Source organism: Ovis aries, chromosome 1, assembly GCF_016772045.2.
Source record: "Ovis aries strain OAR_USU_Benz2616 breed Rambouillet chromosome 1, ARS-UI_Ramb_v3.0, whole genome shotgun sequence".
NCBI lineage: Eukaryota > Metazoa > Chordata > Mammalia > Artiodactyla > Bovidae > Ovis > Ovis aries.
Window position 1 is genome coordinate 218505908 of NC_056054.1, and position 26848 is coordinate 218532755.

A 26848-nucleotide genomic window follows, 5' to 3' on the forward strand; every position below is an offset into this window, starting at 1 on the left:
GAGGAACTTGGGTAAGTGGGCAAGTACAAAAGCAGTGATCTTGTTAGTTACTTGCCCTGGAGCATGAGACTGAGGCTTTGCTCAAGCTACTTCTCAGCAACTAACACCAAAGAAGTTACTGCAAATCAGACTCTGCTATCTACCAACTTGAAAGTAAAAGTGAAAGTTGCTCACTTGTGTCCAACTAATTTGCGACCCCTTGGACTATACAGTCCATGGAATTCTCCAGGCCAGAATACTGGAGTGGGTAGCCTTTTCCTTCTCCAGGGGATCTTCCCAAGCCAGGGATAGACCCCAGGTCTCCTGCATTGAAGGTGGATTCTTTACCAACTGAGCTATCAGGGAAGCCCACCTACTAACTTAGGACCCTTAAAATTCCTCATCATTTGGATAGAGGATTGTTCTCAGACCTACAAGTGGGGATCATCTGTACCAACTGGCTCTCACTTCATCCTCTGTGGATTGAGTTTGTGATGAGAAATGTTCTGAGATCTGAATGTGAGAAGCTTGGCATGGCTATCAAGTCAGGAGAAGGTTGTTTCAAACATGGAGATACCACCAAATTATTTTTGTATATGCTGTTTTCTCTAGAAGGATAAGGAAGGTCCTGCAATCAAACTTTAGATCAAAGTTCAGAAGTGCCATTGTCCTACCAATGATGTTCATGACTCAAAACCTTTTAAGAAAAATGTCTTCTGGGTTTTAACCAAGGTTGCATAGCTGTGTGGGTGCCTGATATGACAATTTCTACTGGGTCATGAGTTTGTTAGACTCTGTGGCTTTGGTTCTCTAGCAGCTTCTTCTTTTGACCAGGACTAAGAGATCCACTACTGAAATGGTGTCTGGACAAGGAGGAAAGTCAACTGATTTTTTTTTTTAAACCTTACTTTAAATTTTTACCCAATCACTTCATTTCCAGAAACTTTTTAAAAATTATGTTTACTTTGTTATAAATTCACTTACAGCAGTTTATGGGGTAGAAAAAGGAAGGTTTGGGCATTTTTTGAAAAAAAAAAAAATTTTTTTTTGTTTACTGGAAACCATTCAAAAGAGAGGGTATTAAAAATTATTGTATTTCAGTCAAGTTTCACCAATCAGTGTTAGAAATGTCACTGAAAACAATAGCAGTCCCATTCCTGGATAATCTGTTTCTGTCCTTATTTTTCTGTGTATGTTTTAAAACTTTCCAGAGTGGTTGTTTCTATTTAAGGCACGTCATCTGTAGGATTCTGAAATACATACCAGTGCTTTGAAATTTTTGATAAAGCCCAGTTCTTAATAACAGGAAAGTTTCAAATGCCCTTAGTCACTTGGCCATCTGTAAATAAATGAAGTTCAATGGGAAAAATAGCATAAGGAAGCCGTTTTGGTTACTGTTTCCATTTTGTTCATTCACGTCATCAGATTTCAAGATGACAAATACAGAAAGAGTGTGAGAACACGTTTAAAAAATACTAGTTTTGAAACTTGGATCTGAGTTCAAACACTCAATCTAAAGGAGACTTATGATTCAAATGTGAGTTATTTATTGTCTTTGTCAATTTCCAGAATTTAAATTTATGTAGGGATAAAGCAAATGCAAAGCTACATTTGAACAACAATGGGGCACATTCTTCTTTTTGATTTACTTATTCTTCCAGCAGAGGCCCTTGCATTCTCTGAAACCATGGGCCCTAGTCCTGAGTAGACATTGATATTAGAATCTCACATTATTATCATATCCTGATGTCCCTTTCTGGATATAGGCTTGATCACTGGGTCACCTGAAATGGAAGTGATTCTGATTTATAGCTCAAAATGTGGCTGACTAAGCCAAATGGTGAACATTTCATTATTTCAGTTTTATGGGTTGTGTCTGAAGGGGTTTGGTTCAGAAAATGGACCACTACTCAAAAGGAGAAAGTCTGTTCCCATGAGGCAGTAGGTACTGAGTCAGCAAATTCTGGTTTATCCAGCCTCAGAATGTCAGACAGACCATATGTTGCAGCTGCCAAAGTGATCCCACTCTGTGGGCATGCACACACCTACATACACTCACCAAACCTTCATAGACAGACAGACGGACAGACAGACACATACCATGAGTCAGCAAAGTCTTAGTACAGAAGAGAAAGGGGTCATGTAGAACAATGAGGTTGTGACTCAGAGCTCTGTCTTCTTCCCTTGCCTTCTCTTTCTCATTCATTTTTCCCCAGTGCCAACAGTAATACAGATTACAAGTGAATAGTGAGGAGAAAGCAGAGTATGAGCTTGTGTGAGTCTCTGTGTGTGTGTCTTCCTCGACGATGGGGCTCTCAGGCCTTTAGTCTCTGGCACAATGCTGCCTCTGTAGAAAAGATATTGGGAACAAAAAGCAAACTTGAAGATTCAGGAGCAGGCTGCCAGAATTATTAAGAAAAACATTCAGATGATGCCATTAAAAACATATGGGGATTCTATAAAGCCCTGAAAAGAAAATGTTTAATTATGTGCCGTATGCAAAAGCCATCACGTTGAGATTAATACTAAGGACTGAACTGTGTGGGGCGTAAGTAGTCCACAGTGATGCATCAATCTTTTTACTCTTTTAGAAATAATGTTTTTCTTTCGCTGATGACAAATACCTTTCAAATTGTTGAGATCATGCTGCTAGAGTGATACATGGAGTTTAATGAAGTCCAAAGTCACTAACAAAAGTTTCCAAATTAACTTTTCAAGGTCTTTGAGTTAGATTTCTTTCCTTTCCTTTTCTCCCCTATGTTCCCACTGACTTCCAGCTCCCATAGGGGAGCCCCCCTTTCCCCTCCAAGACACAAAGGTTGCCTATGCCGGTGGAAATACCGTTTCGAGGTTTCCCATTTTGATTCATTGCCCAACATTTAAGTGTTAATAGTTACAGTGATTCTGATTTCCATTCTCAATAGCTCACATTAGGGAACCTGAAGAAGTCTAGAACTCTTGGCCCTTTTTGAGGAACACTGAAACTGTTTTCTTTCACCTGAATCTGATGTGTTTGAGGATTCCTATCATTTCCTTTGGTTCTTGGTAATGTGTGCAATCATTATTCTATTTAGCTTTGTATGTGTGAGAGGACTGCCACAATGAGAAGAAGAAAATCAGACTTTGTAGCTAATAGGGCTTCCAAACAAGAATGCAGGATATGAACTACATACGTAGAAGTAAGTCACAATTGCAAAAAGTCTTCGGGCTTTAATTACCTGAGTACTGCTATGTTGTTGTTGTTTTTTTTAATATTTTCATTCATTTATCTGTTTTTGGTTGTGCTTGGTCTTTGTTGCTATGTGGGCTTTTCTCTGGTTGTGACGAGAGGTGGCTGCTCTCTAGTTGAGGTGCATAGGCTTTTTATTGCAGTGGCTTCTCTTGTTGTGGAGCATAAGCTCTAGGCATGTGGGCTGCAGTAGTTGTGGCCTCTGGGCTCTAGGGCACACACTAAATAGCCGTGGCGCATGAGCTTAGTGGCTCAGTGACATGTGGGATCTTCCTGGATCAGGGATCTTCCTGGACCAGGCATGGAGCCCATATCTCTTGTTTTGGCAGGTAGATTCTTTACCACTTTGTTGCCAGGTAAGCCCTGCCTTTATTTTTATATTCATAGAAGTTTAAATATTGCAAAGGCAAATACATAGCTTCTCAAAATTAAAAAAAAGATAGTGTACAGATGCAAAAGAAGAAAGCAACTTATGTATTTTTGAAAGTCTGTATTCTTTTAAGAAGGTCAAATATATTCTGTTGGTGCTAGTTTGCCTCTGGGAATTTTATGGACTTAAGCACTTGGGATTCTGATCCCTATTTATTGGGCCAGGCTTCTTTAAGTAAACATGTGGCTTATGAATCAGTGGGCAGATTTGTTGCTCACACTTGAATGTGTCATAACGTTTTCTTAAGCATCAGTCAAGCTCTCTGTAGTAAAAATATAAAACTTTTCCTACCCCTTTATGTCTTTCATTTTCTATATTACATTTATGATTGAAACTTACAAACTACCCAGCCTGCAGTGATTTTTGGTAAATGTGGCAGGCTCTAGGAATCTCGCTGGCTTCCTCAAATTCCTGTTTAGAAACAGGCTTCCCCATTGCCCAGTATTGAGGCTTTTGGATTCAGGTACGCTGAACAGGCAGGACTGATTTCAAATTCAATCTGCTTCTTGATTATGAGATCCTGAGTCAACCATTGTTTCAGTGTTTTCCTCCTGTGTATTTGTTTTTGTGTGAGAAAACTTTACTTCCATTGGTTAATAGCCAGCTACTTTTCCTACAAAGAGCCACCTGTTTCTGAGTTTACACAGGATATGTTGGATTTATGTAATACAATAGGATCAATTTAATTATGCTTTTCCTTAAGTACAATGCTACCTGGAATTACTTCACTACCTGATACATGCTCGCTCTTTGGAGACCAAAAGAAAAAAAAAAAACCACACCAGCCCTGACTTAAGTTAGCTTTAAGGTATTTCATTACCCCAATTTCTCCTAATATGCATTAAAGGCTATATACTTTCCTTATGAAAAAATGGCTGTCCTGAACTCCCCATAGTCCTTGTTATTTACAATGTTTCAAAGCTTTAGAATTACTACAAAAGATTTACTCACATAGGAGAGCATGTAAAATTTAAAATCAATAAAGTATATAAATTTTGCATGTCTCCTTGAATTGATTCCCTACTCTAATAGCTCAATACTGTAATACTATATACTTTTTTATTTCCAATGTCATTAGCCAATAATAATCTCTGAACTTTCTGGCTACATCTCTGGGGCAGTTCAGAATTTCTGACAACAATATTCTTTACAGACAGTTGTCACAGGCAATTGTTACTCCTTGCATGGCTTCTAAAAATGAATATGCACGTGAGAAATATTAGTTTGGTTCTGTGCTATTAGGAACTCAACTAACTTCTTTTGATGTGGTAAATACAGTTGAGAATTTAATTTTGTGGTGGAACAAAGAAAGATTTGAATTTGGAATGTCTTAGCGTTAGATTCAGAGAAGGCAACGGCATCCCACTCCAGTACTCTTGCCTGGAAAATCCCATGGACGGAGGAGCCTGGTAGGCTGCAGTCCATAGGGTTGCTGAGAGTTGGACATGACTGAATGACTTCACTCTGACTTTTCACTTTCATGCATTGGAGAAGGAAATGGCAGCCCACTCCAGTATTCTTGCCTGGAGAATCCCAGGGACGGGGGAGCCTGGTGGGCTGCCATCTATGGGGTCACACAGAGTCGGACACGACTGAAGCGGCTTAGCGGCAGCAGCAGCAGCAGCAGCAGCAGCGTTAGATTAATCCCACACTATATCTTTTTTTTTTTTTTAACAAGAAGTATGAGGTTGAGTTTTCTGTAGTTCTCTAACAGAAAAGTTCTTCTGACCATAGCTTTCTCTGAGTTAGAGAATAAAGAGGCATGCTTCCTAACATTGGGAAGGTTAACTTTTATTGATGATACTGTTTTTATTTCCTAAGCATGTGCACAAGGATAAATTCTAACTCATTTTAGAATTTGCTAGTAATATTTGCAGAGTGAAACAGAGCTCTCCCTAATAGATTTACAAGGAAAGAGGGTCTTGGCAAATGAAAGCATGGAGGCCGTGAACAATTATATCATCAGTTACTCTTGAATTTGACGGGGTAGTTGTTTGCTTAAATCATGGTGGTATCTGGGTCCCAGTGCTAAAAGGGTTGAGCCAACCTTGGTTTCTTGAAATGCAAAATGTTGTCAAATCCAAACAGGCTGGTGAAAATCTAAACTCCCTTTCATTTCTTAATGGCCACTCTTAGACTGTAAAGAACACAGACAGATGATTGCTTACATAGGCGTGAAAACAGAAGAGAGTGTCCATGCTTGCGCCAGGTATTTTTGCTTGCTAAAGCAGTGCTTTCCAACCAATCTCTTAAATTCTTCCTTCTCTGATGTTTGCTTAGGGTAGTGATTGACAGAGCCCCCTACAAAATGTCAGAGAATCTTAATTTGAATCCCAGTTCTACTCTGCTTTGTAACCTTTTACAATTCTTTAACTCAGAGTCTGCACTCATAAAGTGGGGATTAAGGACTTTGGTCCTACCTCACAAAGAAGCTGTCAAGTAAGCAAAGTACAATCTGCATTAAAAAGCTTAGAACCCACTTTCTCCATATTCTTTTCTACCTGGGCTAATATTTAGCTCCAAGAGAAATTCCTCATTGATAGCTTTAGGGAGATGATGCCAAGTGAAATACAATATGCCTAGTTAAATTTGAATTTTAGATCAACTATATATTTATCATATCATCATATAATATCTGGGACATACTTGTACTCAAAATATATTTGTTATTTGAGATGCAAGTTAAACGGCGGCGGGGGGGGGGGTGGTCCTACATTTTTATTTGCTAATCCAACAACTCTCCTTAAGGATTCTGGCTGGAATGTTTTCTTACATTGTACAGACATCAAACGAAGGGTGCTAGGACATTTAGGGGCCCTTCATGCTTTCAAATGAATGCCTAAGTAGTTAGCCCAATGCAGGATCTGCAAGTGTCTTTTCTTCCATTCCACAAATTTGTGATACAGAAGTTAGTCTCTGACCTGCAAAAGGGCAAATTAAGCCTGTTTGCCCTTCTTTCCAGAGAGAGATTGTCTCCCTCCCAAGAAACAAAGAAACAAATGACAAACAAAAAATCAAACAAACCTAAAATGGTGAGTTTTGATGGTGAATTTTCTTTGGAATGCTGTTGCTATACATTGATCCTTCTTGAGGATTATCTTTTCCTCTCTCCAGGAGAACCAGGTTGTAAAATCCGGAGAAGGATGAGGCCTCTCTTTAGGGGATGACACCCAGGTGTCTGTGTGGTCTGGGCTTGTCCAGAAGGGCCAGTTGCTTTTGGCTGCCTTTTGACTTAGTACATTCACCATCAAATTTTGTTTGTTCATTTTCTATTTAAAAAAAAGATAAAAGAGCTCAGCTAGGTTGATCTTAATTTCAGTTTTTCAAAGTGATGGGCATTAAAAAGTTATCGTTAATATGATGTCGTACTTGTCTCCTGACATCTGTCATGTTAGGAAAGTCTTGTGAACACAACTAATCAAGATTTTCTCCTTTTAAATCTTCAAGTGCTGGATCTGGCACGAAATACCAGGTCTTTGCAAGTGTGTAAAGGTGTGGGTTCATTTGTGTACTTTAATTACTAAAAATGTGCGCTATTTCAGAGCATTACTTATAAAATCTGGCCAAATGCTAGTCAGTTGTCACATACGTCAGAAGAAGATTGATTACATAACCTACATTTACTTTCTCTTTATATTTTTTTCTGCCATAATGGTTTATACCAACCACATGCATACTTTATTTCTAATGCCATACTTTTTTCTCCTACATTTACATCTAAATGGTCACATGTAATCTCTGCATGTCCAAGACAAAGATGCCTAGAGATTGAGAAAGATTTGATTTACTTTTCTGGGTGAATTTATCAGACACTGACTGCAGTACTTTGATGCAGTATGTTTGGCTGCATGGTGGGTGGGTGTTCAATCTATCGTAATATCATAATGGGCTTAACATAGACATAAAATTCTTATGAAATTCCCATACATCCTGGAGGGCAGTCCAGGGTCCTACATAACTTATAACAGGTGGTGTCCCAACCTGCAGGTGACCCTTTGGAGCTGTAAGGAAAGAAACTAGAGCTTCTTAATGCCAACTTCAGCAATGCCAAGCTTATTCATCTTTGCATAGTATGTATTTCACAAATATCCTTGAAAAAGTTTGCTACGGGAAGCATAATGATGGCAAAGTTCATGCGGCTCTGATATGTACTACCTTTAATGTCTCAGAATTAAATTACTGAGGCCCTCATAAATCCATAGACATTATCATTTCCTGCATTTGTAAAATGAAAGGTTGGATGAGGCACATTCTAAGATTTATTCGAAGTCCAACATAATATGATTCTATGATTTTAAGGTTTAGGCTAGCTCATAGAAATTTCCCCACTTTTTAAGATGTGCATTGATTCTACACTGAGAGAAATGTTCCTGTTTATTTAATTGAAAAAATTAGTTGTAGAAAGGAAACAAAAAAAGTCAAGACTTTGTCACTCTAGCTGTCAAGTTTAAGACGGAGCCATTCCTGGAGTCCCTATGATAATGTCTATAAAATGTGAAGCTGGCAAAGAAAAAAAATGAACAGAGAATAAAATATATAGTACATATGTACCAATATATCCAGGCATTTTAACTTATGGGGACTGGTTGCATTTCAGCTTGATAACCAGAATCAACAATGAGTACAGTTGCCAGGAAAAATGTTTCTAAGCTTTATTTAAAAAAATATTCTCTTAGGAATGCTTTTGATTAATGACATCTTCTTGCTTCCCTCCCCTCACTCAACCACCCTTTCAGGGATCTAGACTGCTTTTGGAGGGTGCCAGGACATGACTGAGTGACTTCACTTTGACTTTTCACTTTCATGCATTGTAGAAGGAAATGGCAACCCACTCCAGTGTTCTTGCCTAGAGAATCCCAGGGATGGGGGAGCCTGGTGGGCTGCCATCTATGGGGTTGCACAGAGTCGGACACGACTGAAGCGACTTAGCAGCAGCAGCAGCAGCAGCAGCAGGGCTATATTTGTCAGCAGTCTTCTTTTATTTTTAATTAGTCATGTATGATTTCCTGTTCAGGGTCTTACTTCTCTGTTGGAATGTAAACTCCTTGAGGGCAAGGATTATTTCTGTATTTTGCCTATTGAATCCTTAGTACTTAGCATACAGCCAGACTGAATCCATGGATGGAAAGCTTCGGGCTCACATTGGGCTTTCATTATTTTAGGGGTGTCCTTATAAGAAACAGCTGCCATCAACTTGGGCTTAGGGACTCTTCTACTGTACTGTTTTGAAAATAGCAGTAGAAGGCAATGGCACTCCACTCCAGTACGCTTGCCTGGAAAATCCCATGGACGGAGGAGCCTGGTAGGCTGCAGTCCCTGGGGTCTCGAAGAGTTGGACATGACTAAGCGACTTCACTTTCACTTTTCACTTTCATGCATTGGAGAAGGAAATGGCAACCCACTCCAGTGTTCTTGCCTAGAGGATCCCAGGGACAGGGAAGCCTGATGGGCTGCTGTCTATGGGGTCGCAGAGAGTCAGACATGACTGAAGTGACTTAGCAGCATAGAGTTTTCATCTAATAAATTATTAACAAACTTTGGAGTTCAGAGTATTTTAGGCCGATTTGAAGAGAAGGAAATGGTCTATTTGTATAAGCCCTAAAGGACACTCCATCTCCTGGCTAACTGTCCTAGACAAACTAGCAGTATCTTTTATTTCCCATCTTATAACTTCAAATGCCCACATGCTTCAGCACGCATTGGGTAAGTCTTCACAAAATTCAAAGACATACTCTGCTTAAAAGTAGTGGCAAAATTACCATGTTGGGAAAAATCTATTGTCTTATAAATGAAAAGGATCAGGAACCCAACTATTGATAATTTCTAGGTGAAAATGCAACATCTGGGCAAGATTTCAGAGCTCCATTTCCTCACTATGCCATATGGCTCATCTGGAAGCAGTTGGCCCAAGATTTAAGAGGTGATAGTGGTCCCTTTACTCATTTAGTCCTTGGTCTCCCCGGAGCTTCCTGCCAGGGCAACGATGAGTGATAATTGCTTCTAGGTTTTCGTAGTGTGGTCCATGGTGTTTTAGGTGTTTGCTTTGACCACTAACTGATTTCTCCTAGAACCTTATCCATGATGACAATCGGTTACTTTTAACCAACTTTGAGTTGATTGGTGATCTGAAGAGAAAGCTCCTATTGGCTGTTCTATGAAGTATATAACTTCCTACCATCCATATAGACCCTGTTCATTTCCCCACATATTGCAGTATTTATTATCTGTTGTTGCTGAGGTTTAAGAATAAATTTGGGTTATGGTTTCAAATTCTTCACTTGATCGAAAGCAACTAGCATCTAGATTTTCTCTGTAAGCCTGCCCTTGAATGACCTAAAGAAAATATAATTTCCCCAGGAAGATGTTATCTACCTGACTTTGAAATATAGATAAAAATGTTGAACACCCACCCTTATGGTAAACAGAATAGAATTTGTAGTATGGTGATTCAGAGCTTGGTTCTGGAATTAGGAAAACCATGGCTGGAGCTCTTGGGGCCTGCCTCTTGTGGTCCTGACACTGAGGGTGGATCTTCAATGGCTCAGAGTCTCTGAGTCAAGAGAATGTGTGCTTTGCACAGGGCTGAGTTAAACACAAAATGGTCCATATGTTACCTTAAAAAAAAGATGGACTCTTTTTTTGCTAAGAATGCACAGACAACCAAAAAGTCTTGAAAAAAGAGGTGAAAGGAATCAAGTGTATCCATTGGTGTAAAACTAAACTATGACCTCTGGAGAAGAGAAAAAGAGTTGCATCTGAAACAAATTAGTTTCTTAAAAATGATTCTCCTTGAGCTTCTGTTGAGGGTCAATTTAAGTAGCGTCACATGGAGAGTATCTGTGTAGTTTTTTGTAAAATAGTGGTAGACGATATCAAATGTCCTTTTCAGAGTTTCCTAAACAACAACCCACAGGAAGCTCTTTTATTGGACAATGAGATTTATATATAAACCATTTTTTTTCACCTTGTTTTTCCAGAAGCTGAACACTAAATTCAGTGCTCAAATGAGTAGTAGCTATGTGCTCAGTCAGTCATGTCTGACTCTTTGTGACCCCATGGAATGTAGCACCGCCAGGCTTCTCTGTCCATGGGATTCTCCAGGCAAGAATACTGGACTGGGTGGCCATTTCTTCCTCCATGGTATCTTCCCAACCATAGTGTCAATATATGTTTTATGTTGAGATGCTTATGTTTTATGTGAAGAAGGAAGATAAATTTTATTTAAGAGATGCCCCCTAGAGTTTATCTATAATATTTCAGCTTTTATTTTCTAAGCAAATACCAAATTGGCATTTGAAAAATCATTTGAACTCTTCCAGCAGAAAAGGCTACATAATGCTAATATATTTATTTTCACAAGTATAAGTAAAACTTGCAAAATATTCCTTAGTATATAGTGGAATGAGAGACTTCTGTGATGTTTGTTACTTTGTGATATTTCAGATTTTTTTTTTCCAATTTGGTCTTAAATTATTAGGCCCATACATGTAAAGGATTTTATCTAAAAATGATGCCTAGTTTGAATATGGAAGAGAGTGCCTCTTTATATAACCATATTCTCACTGGGAATATGAGCTTACACAGGGATCAGATCCAGGAGGCAGAATGATGTGTTGGAAAAAAAACCTTATGTTTTAGAGTCAGACAAACTGAGGTTCCTATCCAAACTTCATCACCTGCTAAACAGATTAACCTTACTTTTCTTTTCTGTAAAATGGTGATAATAATATTTACTTTATATGGTTGTACTGAATATTTACTTTGTATCAATCAATGACGACTGTTATTTGCCTAGGCTGCCCGCCCTATGGGAGTTGGCCCTCTCCCAGCTGCTCAGAAACTTGGGTAGATATAATGGAGTGAGTGAGTTGGGATTGTTACAGGAGCATAAAATAATATTGTTCCTCAGGGTCTGGCCCATGGCACCATCCCCTAGCAGATCCCTCCTTCTATGTCCTCCCACACTCTTCACCCTCCCACAGGAGAACTGAAATAAAAGGGGAGGTTGGATCTTTTGGGCAGAAGCTTTTCTTGGCACTCCCTCCATCCTTCTCAAGAGGCAACTGCCTCCAGTTGTGGGATGTGGGTGTTACTGCTATGGACAACTCTGTTCTCCTTTTTTTAAGGCAAAATTGCCCATCACTGTGTCTACTGAGATTAAAAAAACTTTTTTGATTGTTCAGCAGAGAGGCAGAAAATTATATCCCTTATTTCTATGTATTTCCAGAGTTGAATCATATATAGTAGAACAGTTGATTTAAAAATATACTGGCTCTAAGATAAAACTCTAAGATTGCTTTAAAGTAGGATGCATCGGAGGCACCAAGACCATGTCCAAGCCCCTGTTGCAGCCTCTCACTGACTCGCACATCCCATGTACAGCATCGGGTGTTTGCTGTGTGCTGGGTATTAGATATCTGCTCAAGGGGCTAGGGAGAGGAAACTGAGCACAGCACCTGGACCTACCCCATGCACAGGACAGTTTGACAATCAAATCTAGCATTGTTTTAAATTAAAAATTGTCCTTTGGATTCAGATAGCTGAATGAAAGGAAAGATTTGATACTCAAGGCTTCAGCACCAGTTTGGGCATAACTGCTACTTCAACCACCATGATTCCTTTTTCAGTGGGTGCTGAAGTGTCCTGTTCAATTTTGCATCCCTGAAGCCTTTGCTTTCGTAGGCTCCAGGCTCCTTGCACACCAATCCTTTTAGTCACTCTCCATGATACCCACTATCCACCACTAAAGAAGGCAGAATCAGCTAGGCAAACTGAGTTGTTTTGTAAAATGATATCTGTTCTTGACTCTGTGCTTCAGAGCTGTAGAATTTTTGTGTCAGTGTCTTTTTTTTTTTTTTTTTTTGGAGAAATTGCCTCTTATGAAATCCTGTGGTGAGATTCCTTGCACTTGAATTAAACAGCTTATTGTGAGCGTACTAGGAATTTGGAAGTTCACTTAAGCACTGAACTTTCGCATACCCCCAAATATAAAGGTATGTACTAGATTACTGACATGGTTTCCTTCTGACCCTCTCAACTCCTGTCCCACTAAAATTAGATTTTCTTGTTTGGGTTAGTAAAGCATGTGGTTGCAGACCCTTGTAGAGCTATTGTGAAATATTAGGTCTGTATTTCCGGAGGCGCTAGCCACTGGCTGTAACCCAATTCTAATGGGAGAGTGAGTTGTGCGTATGACTGACGTGGCAAATGCAATGAAAATAAAACAACCATCTGAAAAAAGAGCAAGCAGTTATTTTTCAGTTGTGAAAAGAAGTTGCAGGTGTGCCTGATGTTTTTAAAGCTTTCAATTATTGATCATGTCTTAAGACTTGCAAACAGAACCATTAACATGTCAGCGTTACCCGGATAACAGATGATTATTGTCCATCTTTAAACTGTACTTAGCACTAAAATGTATATGTAATGCATGCCAAAAGGCCAGCTTTATCACACTTCCTCAAGGTTTTACAGGAAAGAATTCAGTTTTTCATTCATCTTTCCCTTGGCCCTCCTCCTTTCCTGCCACCCCCAACACGCCTTTATTCCCTTTGCTAATTGAGAGAAATTCCTACTGGACATTCCAGCCACTAGCTGGCAGACATAACAAACACAAACTTCACAGCTCCATGGTGGAAATATCTTAGGACACAACTGTTTAACCTGCATTAACTACCGCCTTCTGAACTATGTAGCTCATCACAGTGAGTGAAGCAAGTTAAAGTGGTATAACACCTAGGGATTTTAGTTCAATTTCACTGTAACCTCAATTTTACTACCATAAGTCAAGTTTGTCATCAGAGAGTTCTGTGTTACGTTTGATGGGCAGATTCATCTGCCTTCGCTCTGTGAATGTGGCGGATGCATGTGCAGCAAGGCAGTAATACGTCTTTATTTAAGCCAAGTCTTGGATTCAGTCCCAAATGACATAATCTCTCATAAGCTAGGAACTCTAGTCTAGACCACAGAATGCTATGGGGCACACACCTGTTCAGAGAAGTGGAGTCAAATGATAGTTAACAGCATTTCATCGTCATCCTGGGGTAATAGAATAAGTCACACTTGTCAGGAATTGGACTGGGGCCTAGAGCTACTTGACATTTTTATATAACAAATTAGAATATTTGATAGGATTGTTGTAAGGGGTCTGTATTTTAGGTAAGAGTCAAGCACCAGTTTTGGTACAGCGCTACGGTCTGTGCCCAGTCATAGTTGGGGGTGGGGTGGTATTTAGATGGAGAGATTAAGGCAGATGAACCAAGTATGGTTTCTAGTAATTCAGATTCCTGGTGAAGACAGCCTTAAAAATCAAGATGGTTGGAATGGATGAAGTGGAAAAGAATGCTGGGATATTGTGGAAAAAGAGTTATCAAAGACACAGTGATTTCGCCAAGTTGGTCCATTCCTTCACTTATCCTTTCATTGTTTTTGCTCATTTATCCTTGCATTAATAAGTGCCTACTATGTTTGAGGTACTGTAGCAGGTACTTCGGACAAAGCAATGAACAAGACATGGTGCTTCACTATAAGGAAGTAGGTAGGGACAAGAGAGGACTCTCAAAGTTTAAAAATTAGAGATCAGGAGAATGATGTTTCTTTTTTCAAGATGGGAGGATTGGGATAGGGACCCTGGAAATGATTTGTTCTTAGGCTTTTTGTGTTTGTGTAGAGATCTCTCACAGAGGTGAGGAAGAAAAGAAGTGAAGAGTTAGGATTAAGCCTAAAAAATTCAGAGTTACCCACTGGTGGCAAGAAATGGAAACTGTAGGGCCCGAGTTCTGGGATCTTCTTGGGAGGGAGAGCTAAACTGTAGGCCTGAAGGTGAGACTTTGTGTGTTGGGCATGGGGTGTGGCAGGCAGTGTTGCTGATGAGGGAAGAACTAGACACCCAAAGAGGCCATTTCTAGGAAACGATGACCTGAAAAACCTATATGATAGGGACTTCCCTGGATGTCCAGTGGTTAAACTTTTGTCTTCCAAAAGACAGGTTTGATCTTAGTTCAGGTTAGATCCCTGGTTGAGGCATATGGACTAAATCCCCAAACATATAAAGCTAAAACATAGAACAGATAAGCTAAAAAACCAAAACATATAACAGAAGAACTGTTGTAACAAATTCAATGAAGTCTTTAAGAATGGTCCACACCAAAAAAAAGAAAAAAGACCAAAAAAACCCCCAATTATGTCAAAATTGTTAGAGATACACCTAAACTCACTTCTACAAGATGTGCATATAGGAAGCAAGCCTGTTGAACAGACTGCAGCTCACTGGACTCAGGAAGAAAATGACACGGAGCTAGCACAGCGGAAGTCTTGATAATGGGGAAGAGCCAAGGTGTGCTCGAGCAGTTATATAAATTATCTACTGCGTGCTTTTGTGGGCACTATGGGAATTACAAGACTTAAGGAAATGCATTTGAAAGAAGAACGTTAAAAACATTTATATATTCGGACCTATATGATGAAAAGAATCTAAATTCTTTAGATCTTTAGGAAAGAAGGCTGAGAAGGCAAAATGAATAAGTTGTTAAATAAGTCTAGTACCTAGATGCCAGACTCCTTAAGAATGCTTTAAAAAATTAAGTGTTTACTTCCAAAGAACCCCAGACTAGGTATGAAAGACTTTGGTTCCAGCCTGGCCTTGCCACCAGTGGACTGTAAGATCTAGAGTGCTAAATGATTCATCCCACTGTCTTCCTATTTGTAAAATATGGAGGTTGGCAGATGACCACTGAAGGCCAACATTTAAAAGAAAAAAAGATAGGTTATACTATTAATTACTGCTATAACCTATTAAAATTCATAGATAACCAAATTTGATTGCTTTGAATGAAAGTCTAATGTGATACCTACAAGTCTAGCATGTAAAATGAATCTGAAGAAAAAAAATCTGCTGCTTGAATTTAACATAAAAGCATTTCCAAAATAATGAATGAAAAAAAAATCAGGTTATGTATACTAGTTAAAATTTGCTTGTTATCTTTGACACAGTCTCTATTTTAACTGGGGTTCCTTTTTAATTTGTTTTTCTTGAATCAGTAGCAAAGGGTGACTACCGCCTTCCTGCTGAAGGTTTTTCCCAACACCTTTGCTGCGTCTGCCCTCAGGGGATTTCAGATAACAAGCAGCACCGAGTTGGCCCTCTAAATCTGGGCCCCTCTGCCTGCCACAGTGCTTAGCAGATTGGATGAAAATGTGTCCACAGAGATTAGATATTCCAGTGACCACAGTGCATTTTTCTGCCCTGAATGCTATCTCCCGAATCAGCCCTCTACCTCTGGTTTATCGGGAGGAGAGTACAGACAGATAACATCCTTGCGATGTGACCCTGACCTTTGTCAACCTTTGTTAAGGCTTCATCTGAAGTCAGGCCTAATGTTTGTAAACAGGATGTAATTAAGGCTGGGAACTGACAGGGTCTGACATTAAGACAATGCAGAGCTGGCAGGGAATGGTCTGTCAGATGTCAGCTCGCATTGTGTTCTAAGTGCCTTCATAATAATTAGTGTCCTCTGTCTGAAGGAAGTTCACTCAACTTGGATTAATCTGTCACAGCGTGGAGGCCATCCTTGGGAGGGCAAGTGTTTCCTCTGATAAACCTTAGAACAAGTATGGGAAAAAAAAAGCCAAGAGACTCAAAAGAAAACTGTGAAAGTCAAGACCGCTGGTGACAGGTGCTGCCTGAAAATTAGAAACAGGAAGTAGGAAAACAAAGCTCCCCCTCCACATCCCAATCATGAAATGAGCCCAAGAGTTCACTGTGATCGGAATTGGCTACAGTCATCCCGGACCTGCTGGTTCTGGGTGTCGTGAGTAGACACAGGAAGCTGAGTGTTCAGAGAAGCCTCTGCATAAGCATATTGTTTCGCTTTTGCCCTTAACTAGCACAGTGCATGGGCAGGAGGTTGCCCACACCCTATAAGAGGATTTAAGCTTAACATGTAATTGATCCAAAGAGGCCAAGTGTGCTTTCTGTTATTATAAGACCTTTGTTGAGCAGCTTCTGGTAGTTGGTATGGTACAAAGTGAGTCAAGCAATGTTGTACCTGTCTTCTTGACTTTCTAAGCAGGACATGTGAGCTCAATGCTCACAGACCACTACCAATAGCCTTTTACATCTGCTTACACTCTTCCTGAATCTCAAAAGTTGTCCTCGAAACTAGGCACTTTGATACTTTTACATCAAGGTTCATAGTAGCATTATTAGCAATAGCTAAAAAGGTAAAAATTAAATGCCCACCAACAGATTAATGGAATGTGTTCTATCTGTATAGTGGAATAGTATTCAGGCTTAAAAAGGTAAAGTTTTCATATGTATAACTATGGCTGATTCATGTTGATGTTTGGCAGAAACCAACACAATTCTGTAAAGCAATTATCCTTCAATCCAACTTAAAAAAAGGTGAAAATTTGATGTATGCTACAGCATGGGTGAACCTTGAAAGAATATGCTAAATGAAATAAGCCAGACATCAAAGGACGAGTAAGGTGTGATTCCATTTATATGGGGCACCTAGAATAGGCAAATGCATAGAGAGAGAAAGTAGAATAGTGGTTACAGGGAACTGGGGGGAGAAGAAAATGATGAGTTACTGTTTAATGGGTATAGAGTTTCAGTTTGGAATGATGAAAACATTCTGGAGATGAACAGTAGTGATGATTGCACATATGAATGTATAGAATTGTACACATTAAAATGAATACTTGTACAGTGTGTGATGTACACTTAAAATGTTTATGATTAAATTGTATGCATAAGAATGGTTAAAAGGGGTAAATTTTATCTTATGTATATTTTACTACAAAAATGAAAAAAAGATAGTTATAGAAAGAACTTTCCTGATGGCTCAGATGGTAAAGAATCTGTCTTCAATGTGGGAGACCAGGATTTGATCCCTGGCTTGAGAAGATCCCCTGGAGGAGGGCTTGGCAATTCACTCCAGTATTCTTGCCTGGGTAGAATCCCCCTGGGCAGAGGAGCCTTGCAAGCTACAGTCCATGGGGTCACAAAGAATCGAACATGACTGAGTGACTAAGCATACAACACAGTTATAGAAAAATAGACTCCTTACACTGAATTGGCTGTCAGGGTTTCTCTATATCAGTCATCACATAAGGGAAGTGACAGGATCCATCCAGGTTCAAGCCAGGAGCTGGTAGTAGAGCCTGATCCTGATAACTGGGTCACTCACTTTCTAATGCCAAATTCTGTTCTTACATAGGGGACCATTTGCTACTCAGCCCTTGGGGGAAGATGAAGTCCTGCGGCACAGTAGCAGTTTTCTTTGACTTCTATCTAAGTATAGAATTTAGTGACTATTTGTACTTGTTCTGTAACTTTTAAAGGCCTAGACTATATTTGCAAAAGACTCTTCTAAATCTCTTTCAACTACATCACTTGATGTTTCCATGATTGTATACACAAAGGATGACTATCAGTTCAGTTCAGTTCAGTCGCTCAGTCGTGTCCGACTCTTTGCGACCCCATGAACTGCAGCACGCCAGGCCTCCCTGTCCATCACCAACTCCCGGAGTTCACTCAGACTCACGTCCATCGAGTCCGTGATGCCATCCAGCCATCTCATCCTCGGTCGTCCCCTTCTCCTCCTGCCCCCAATCCCTCCCAGCATCAGAGTCTTTTCCAATGAGTCAACTCTTCGCAAGAGGTGGCCAAAGTACTGGAGCTTCAGCTTATTTTGTAACTGAAAATAAAACTAATATTCTTCATCTAGGACATTTAATTTTTTGTTGGCTTCAATATTAGTTTTAAAAGCTTCTTAACTATCAGTGAGAAAGAAAAGAAGCCACATAATAGTTCCCAGTAGAAGAAGGGACAAAAGGAATATTATATCAAAGAGGCAACAATTTTTCAATATATATTTTAGGAGAAAATAATTTCATTATTTTTCAAGTTGCATGGCTTTCCTAAATTAAAAGATAATGCTGCTCATATAAATAGTTTCCTCTCAGGTTTATCATAAATAAGGTCACTAAACTTATTTATAGGATTGATAGATGTGGTAAGGGATGTCAGGAGAAACGTGTGTGTGTGTGTGTGTGTGCACATGTGGTGTGCTCTTCTTTTGCTCATTAACATCCTGGGGAAAATATTCTGAAACTTAAAATTCAGAGAACAATTTTCTGTTGTCTTTTTTGCCTTCCCACCTTTTTATTAAAGTGAATCTACTATCACATTTATCTTGGGGGCATTCATTGATTCACTGTGTCCTGCCCACTCATGCCAGATTTTACTGTAAATTAATTAATGGTGTGTATGCAATGATGGGAGAAGGCAATGGCAACCCACTCCAGTACTCTTGTCTGGAAAATCCCACGGATGAAGGAACCTGGTAGGCTGTAGTCCATGGGGTCACTAAGAGTCAGACACGACTGAGTGACTTCACTTTCACTTTTCACTTCCATGTGTTGGAGAAGGAAATGGCAACCCATTCCCATGTTCTTGCCTGGATAGTCCCAGGGACGGTGGAGCCTGGTGGGCTGCCATCTATGGGGTCGCACAGAGTTGGACACGACTGAAGCAACTTAGCAGTAGCAGCATGCAGTGATGAAGTGTAGAGGTGGAAGGAAACGGAGAACACTCGACAAAACGATTCTGGGGTTTTCTTCTCCAGTTCCTGCTGCCATGTTTGAAAGTAAACAGAGGATTCCACGGGGAGGAACCCTTCTTGTCTTAGTATGGATATCCTATCACCAGTATCCAACATTTCCTAGGAATAGCTACCATTTACCAAACAGCTACTATCTTCAAAATATTATTTCATTTACTTTTGGCATCAGTTTCTTAAAATAGTTATTTTCTCCATGGACTGAATTGAGATTTAAGAGGCCGAGTATGTTTCCCATGGTTACTCATTAAGAAATAATAAAGTTGGGATTTAAACTAAGATTGGATTCTACTCTTTCCACAGTGGTAGACTGTGGATTCTTGGATATAAATGAAAAGAAGGGTAAAAGAAAACTCAGTAAAACTTCTCTTTTCCTTCCTTACTTTCTGAAAACAGACACCTTAATTAAGGAAAGCGCAGTTTAGGACTCAGTTGATGAATTCCCTGGCAGGAGGGAGGCCTACGTGACTTTGGCATGGAAGTAAGGAGGGAGTACCAGTCTCCATCAGCCTGACGTCAGCAGTGTTTTCTAAGAGAAGATAAGGACTATGAAATTAAGCAAACAATCGGTTAGTTTTTCATTATCCTGAATTAACTTACTCATTTATTTGTAGGCTCTATCTATCTTAAGACTATCGGTTTAGGAGATAGAGAAGTTTGCTTTAGTGGCTGGCAAGGAACAGATGCTTTTAGAAGCACCATTTGAGCTGAAGTGATAAACCATTTTGTGCAGGATGACTAGTGCTAATGCTTCCCCAATTCGTATGGTAGATATTTGACCAACAGTTTGTATCACTGGCATTTTGATTGAGGCACATTCTTAATATAATCCAGACAACAAAGAGATGCGTTTCTTATGATTAGTAAAGACAGCAGTTATTTCCTCCCTGATGAAAGACTAGACTTAAACATAGCTTGAGACTCATACAGGAACAGTTAAGTGGAAGCACATGCAAATTTAAAAACAAATGGCTTTCCAGCTACCACAACCTAGAATAAGGGGGAGAAGAAAAGATGCGTGGAGTGGACATGCACTTCACAACTGGAGAAATACGACCCAAACTAGGGCCAAGTAACCCCACTTAACCTAGGAAACCTTCTTAACTAAATGTAGTATTATTTTTCCAGGGAGTATCCCCCAGCCCTTCCTAAGGATAGCTGTCATTTGTGGCTATTAGATGAAAGAGGAAAAGATAGAGAAGCATCTTACAGAATTAACTTTGATGCCCTAAATACATTTTTTTGGGGGGCATGTAAATGTATAACCCCTGGAAGAAAAAAACAAAGCAGAGCATATATGGCCTCTTTAAGATAGGTAAATCATTTTCTTTTTAAATGAAATTCAGTTTGACTGCATGAAATATGAACAGTAATTAAATGCACAGTCTGTGGGCCTTCCATACTTTAAAGCGCTTTCTTAAAAAAAAAAAAAAAAAGTACTCACCTCAGACAGGCCAATTACCCAAGAATGATGAAGTCAAGAGGAAAGTCGCTAAATTTCTTTACTTGAGTGATCACAACCCCAGTCCGTGATTAGTCCCCACGGCACCAGCGGGGATGTGGCGGAGACACTCACATTGGAAGACTTCAAATAGTCATTTCCTTGGTTAAAATAAAATCTGACTGCACTAAATAGACAGTTTTTAATCTCAATTGGACATCTGAAGACTTCTCAAGCAGTTGTTGGCCACGGCAGAAACAAATTTTTCTGCTTTGTTGATTAAACCGCTGGTCTCCACCATTGCTTATCGGCCTGCAACGAGCTGTTCTTTTTAATTAAAAGTGAGCCACCACGAGAGAGCAATTAACAGCTAGTAATTACTGTGCTCTTCAGAACGGCAACATTTTGCCTTTCATTCCAATTATATAATGGACAAGTGGCTTTTTGATCTTCAAATTAGTGAGCTCTTGTCCTCCTTGTTTGGAGGCAGAATTGGCAGGTTAATGATGGCCTGTGGGGGCACTCTTTCCTCTGACTGATGGGAGGCTAGAAATGCCAGGAAAGAAGGCAGCGAGAGACTTTCAAGGACCACAGTTCCACCTTCATGGTAAAGATGGAGAAAGAGCCCTTATTTTCAGGTTTTGATGAAGAGGAAATACAGGCTTCCGTGGAGCCCCCAAAGAGCATCGTGGCCTTCCTTTCCTTCTCTCCTCCAGCAAAAGGTGACCATGTTTTCAAACACGGAAACGTGGAATTAAGCTGTGTGATGCTTTGATATGCCTTTGATAATGGCATGTAATACTCCATGTTGGTTAAAAACAAAAAAAAATTGCTGTAGGACTAGGGAGGGATTTTGACTTTATTTAAATTTACCTTGAGAACCCCAACGTATGTTATCCTTGGATACCTGGAATCTTATCTTATTCACTAATTTATTGCCAGATCTGATATAAACCCTGAGGTAATAAATAGAGGGAGTTGGACTTTTTTTGTTTTCCTGTGTCTAATCTCTATTTTTCATAGCATAGAGGAAATTGTACTATATTACAGAACACTCATGGCCCGATTTCTCCCCACACCTCTACCTAATGGGTGTAGCCTTCCATTTGGATCAGTTTTTAGTTGCAGATGCAAAAATGCAGGTGCAGTTGGCCAGCCATTCTTCCATGTCTTACTTATATGCTTCTGTTGAGAGTGTGGTAGTTAGGGGAGTTTTGTGGCCACACATCACTCTATGGCGGCATTCCTTTAGACAATATAAATGGTAAAATTATACTGTGGATACACAAGGTCACATCCCAACCTTAAGAGGCAGAATTGACAAACTTGCCTCATGGTTCACTTGCCATCACCATCATTGATAGGATCTTACAAATATTATTTAGGCAGCCAGGCTGGTTGGTGATGGGGATCATTTTGTTGGGTATGGATTGAAAAAAATAATGAAATATGAAAAAAATATGTGTTTGTGAGTGTGAAATTTGGCTTGTGAGCTCTTCTCAGTGATGTTATCTGAAGATAACATGTAGGAGAACTATAGTATGTACAGATAATATGGATAGGTTAGCCATGATCTAATCTCTCAAGGTATCTGAAAAGTGTTTTCTTTAGGAGGAATATAGCAATTAATCAAATAGGAAATGTAAGTACATTCACATTTGTTTAAATTCCACTACAGGACATCTTCATTAAGCACTGTACTGATACAATTCTTGGTTGTTTGATTTTAACATCCTCCTGGGGACAGAGCTCCAGATGAAGTGAGGGTAATCTAGCAAGGTTGAATCTTCCCTCATCAAATACCAAATCTGGGCAATCCCTCTATTAGATTGTGCAATCATTCAATTAAAAAAGTGTTCTTTTGAGAACTGCCCTCACTTTTTCCCAGAAAAGGACATTATTGAGCCATCTTGAGCAGGGTGTGCCTTTTGATCTATTTTCAGAGATGGTTGTAAGCTTAAGTCTGTTAGTAACTTGTAGGATTCAATTTTAGGATGGCTAGACATAAGTATAGGTTCAATATATAGCTTTAAAGAGATTTTACATATTGAAACAATTGATACTATTACAAGAACGATATTCACCACCATGCCTCATTAGCACTGTGGGCTACGTTACAGCACTACTAGATGGTGTTTTGAAATCACACACTTCTTCTTGCCAACACAAATACCATATACTTTGCCCACGAACTGAAGTTTTGGATCCAGATGGAAAAAATAAGGCTAGGTGTGTCGCTTTTTTTTTTTCTTAACTGCTAAAGGTTTTAAAGACATATTCCACATAACAACCATTTCGCCTTCACAGTTGGGTTATGTAGCCATTGTAAAGAGTGCGATATTGAGTTTGAGATGCACATCTGTTAAAATGGCAATTTTGATTGATATAAGCTAAACTTTTTGGAGAGGAATGTAGCAGGAAGGCAGAGAAATCTAGGAGAGAAAGTGATGGTACTTTTCCCCTTGTAAACCTGAAAGCAAGATTTCTAGACTTTTCCAAAATGTAAGCCTTTTCTGACATCAAGTGAGGGTGAGTGTTATCTTCAAATATCACAATATTCAGATTCTCTGTTTAACGTGGATATCTTGTGACTTTCCAAATTTTGGATATAGATGTAGTGTTTCTATTGATTATGATTTTTGCAGTGCTAGTTATCACAGAGTCTATGATATTACCAACCTTCTCTTTGTCTAAGCTTTTGAAAATTAAAGGGATAAGACTATTTCTTAATGTCTCACGTTAGTATTCTAAGGGGATATATGGTATTCATGGAAAGAATATGGGCTTAGATGGTAGTTTTATCATATTTCAGTTATGTGAACTTGGATAAGTTACTTAACATTGTTAAGCCTCTGTTCACTCATTTTAAATTGAGATATTGGTACTGACCTTGCAATGCTGTTGTGAAGATTTAATAGCACTTAATACATATAAAAAGGCCAATGGATTGCCTGACATATGGTAGGTAATCAAAAAATGCTATTCATTATTATTGTTAGTGTTCTTGATTCACTTAATTTGCTGTATCTTTTTGCTTTCTTTATATGATGTTTGAATCTAGGAGAGAAGTATTTGGAAAAGCCAGACTGTTAGTAGTGGGCATTATAACCCAATATTTGGAGTACATAATAAAATATAAGGTCTTCCTTATAAGAATCTGAAAGTATTACTGAAGGAAATGGATGATAGTTCTCTAAAAGCTTTATGAAGATACTTATGGCTATCCAAAATTAGATTTTCTTTTGTTTAAAGCTATTCTTGTAATGATTTTAAACTTTAAAGCAATTTCACCATTGGAAAATGAAGCTCCATTTAAAAGAAGTGTTGGATGGGAGATTGACCAAATAGCAGAGTTAAGAGGACATGGAGATCACCTTTACTCATGAACACATCAAAAATAATCTCCATGTGGAACATTCTCACTGAAAACTAATTGGAAACTGGCAGAAGGACCCCTGTACAACTAAGGCTATGAGGAAGATACCCAAGTGATTGGGCTGGAAGGAAGGAAAAGTGATCCAGTCAGGACCTGTGCTCTTGGGAGGGGATTCAGAGAAAAACGATGGACATCCATCTGGAGAGTGAGGAGTGAGAGTTACAGGCTGGCTGCCCTAGTCTTGGGGTCCTGTGTGAGGGAGATGAGCACCGTTGGCTGGTAAAGGACCACTGGCACTAACAGGAGGACTGTGGGAACTCTGTACTCCACTCATGAGGAGCTGACTTCCCCTGGAGGTAGGGTGGAGAAAGGACTGTTCTTGAGGCTGCTGAGCTTCCTGCAACAGCCTCAGCTGAGGTATGTGTCCCAGCCCATGCTGAATGAACACTCTGGCCCCCTCTATCTCTAGCCCCACCACCTACAAAGGTGAGAGCTGCCAGAAGACCTTGAGGAAAGTTGTGACTTACATCCATGTCAAATCTAGCTTTCCCACTAAATGCACTGGACAATGCAGTCTGTACAGGGACATTTCTACATAATAACATCCCTTTAAAACTGAAATAGGTTACTATTTCACTTAAATGCATAGAAGCAGAGAAAGTTGAAGAAAATGAAAAGACTTGGAAACTGTTCTGACTTGAAAGAGCAAGAGAAAACCTCTGGAAAAATGAATAAATAATGAAACAGAAACAAATAATTTATCAGATAAAGAATTCAAAGCATTGGTAATAAAAATCTTAATTGAATTAGGATAAAGAACACAAAAATGTGAAAACCTTAACAAGGAACTAGAGAATAAAAAAATGATGCCATCAGAAATGAAGAATTCAATAAGTAGCTGAAATAAAAAGCACAATAGAAGGAATGAATAGCAGAGTAAGTGATACAGAAGAACACAAAAGTGATCTGGAAAACAGAATAACGGAAATCATCCAATCAGAGCACCAAAAAGAAAAACAAACCTAAAAAATGAAAGCAGCCCAAGATATCTCTAAGATAACTTTAAATGTACCAACATTTGCATGATAAGGGGTCCTAGAAGGAGAAGAGAGAGAAGGGATCAAATATGTATTTGAGGAAATTATGAATGAAAACTCTCAAAACCTGAAGAGGGAAACATATATCTAGGCACAGGAAGCACAGAGAGTCCCAAACAAGATGAACCCAAACAAACCGACACCAAGACATATCATAATTAAAATGGAAAAAGTTAAACAGAAATTTCTAAAGGCAGCAAGAGAAGAACCAAAGAATCATATACAAGTGAATCTCTATAAGGCTATCAACTGATTTCTCTGCAGAAATTTTGCAGACCAAAAGGAAGTGGCATGTTGCATTTCATGTGCTGAGAGGGAAAAATCTGCAACTTAGGATGCTCTACCCAGCAAGATTATCATTAAGAATTGAAGGAGATATAAACAGCTTCTCAGACAAGCAAAAATTAAGAGAGTTAATCAATACTAAACCTACCCTAAAACAAGTGTTGAAGGATCTTCTCTAAGTAGAAAGGAAACAAGAGTCTATAGGAAAGGAAAAGTCCCATTAAGAAAGGCAAATATATAGTAAGAACTGAGGATCAACCTCTGAAATAAGCCAGTACAAAGAATAGAAGACAAAAAATGATAAAAGCAACTTCAACTACAATAAACAGGGATAAATGTGAAGATGTAAAATATGATATGAAAAACACAATATGTGAGGGTGGAGAGTAAAAAAAAAAGGAAACCTTTTAGCATTTGAACTTAAATGATTGCCAGCTTAAAACAAGTAGATGTAGTTATAAATAAATATATCTGAACCCCATAGCAACCACAAATCAAAAGACTACAATAGTTTCACAACAATAAAAAGAAAGAAACATAAGAATACTACTAAGGAAAACCATCAAATCACAAGAAAAGAAACAACAAGAAAAAATGAACAGAGAAAAATTATAAAAACAATAAGAAAACAAGTAATAAAATGACAATAAGTGTATACCTATCAATAATTACTTTAAATGTCAATGGACCAAATGCTCTAATCAAAAGATGTAAAGTGGCCAATTAGACAAAATACACAAGATCCTTCTATATGCTGCTTACAAAAGACTCACTTTCAGAACTAAAGAGAGATAAACATTGTAAGTGAAGGGGTGGAAAAAGATATTTCATGCAAATTCATATATTTTCAGACAAAACAGACTTGAAACAAAAGCTATAAAAAAAACCAAAGAAGGGAATTATTTTATAAAAGGATCAATACAACAAGAGGATATTATGTTCATTACCATGTATGTAACCAATACAGAAACACATAAATATATAAAGCAAATACTAACAGACATAAAGGGAGAAATTGACAATAATACAGTAATAGGATGGGACCTTAACACCCCACTTACATTATTGCACAGATCATCCAGACAGAAAATCAATAAGGCAACAGTGGTTTTAAATGAAACAATAGGCCAGATGACCTTAATAGATATCTACAGGACAATAAATCCAAAAACAGCAGAATACACATTCTTTTCAAATGCACATCGAATGTTCTTCAGGACAAACCACATGCTAGGTCACAAAGCAAGTCTCAAGAAATTTAAGATACAAATTATATAAATAATTTTTTCTGACCACAATGATATGAAACTAGAAATTAATTGCAAAAAGAAAAATGGGAAAAGCATAAACACATGGATATGAAACAACATGCTACTAAAAAAAAATGA

The 26848-nt window shown here is 38.8% G+C and overlaps 2 protein-coding genes across 11 annotated transcripts in view; both read left to right on the forward strand.

Moving 5' to 3' along the window:
- Nucleotides 1–24905, forward strand: part of LOC105605201 (coiled-coil domain-containing protein 115-like) — a 78587-nt gene extending 53682 nt beyond the window's left edge. Inside the window, exon 2 of the mRNA XM_042239106.2 lies at nucleotides 1–24905. This exon is cut by the window's left edge and continues 50191 nt beyond it. The gene's annotated coding sequence lies outside the window, so the exon portion shown is untranslated.
- Nucleotides 1–26848, forward strand: part of MECOM (MDS1 and EVI1 complex locus) — a 630714-nt gene that overhangs the window by 139800 nt on the left and 464066 nt on the right. The gene's annotated exons all lie outside the window — the stretch shown is intronic.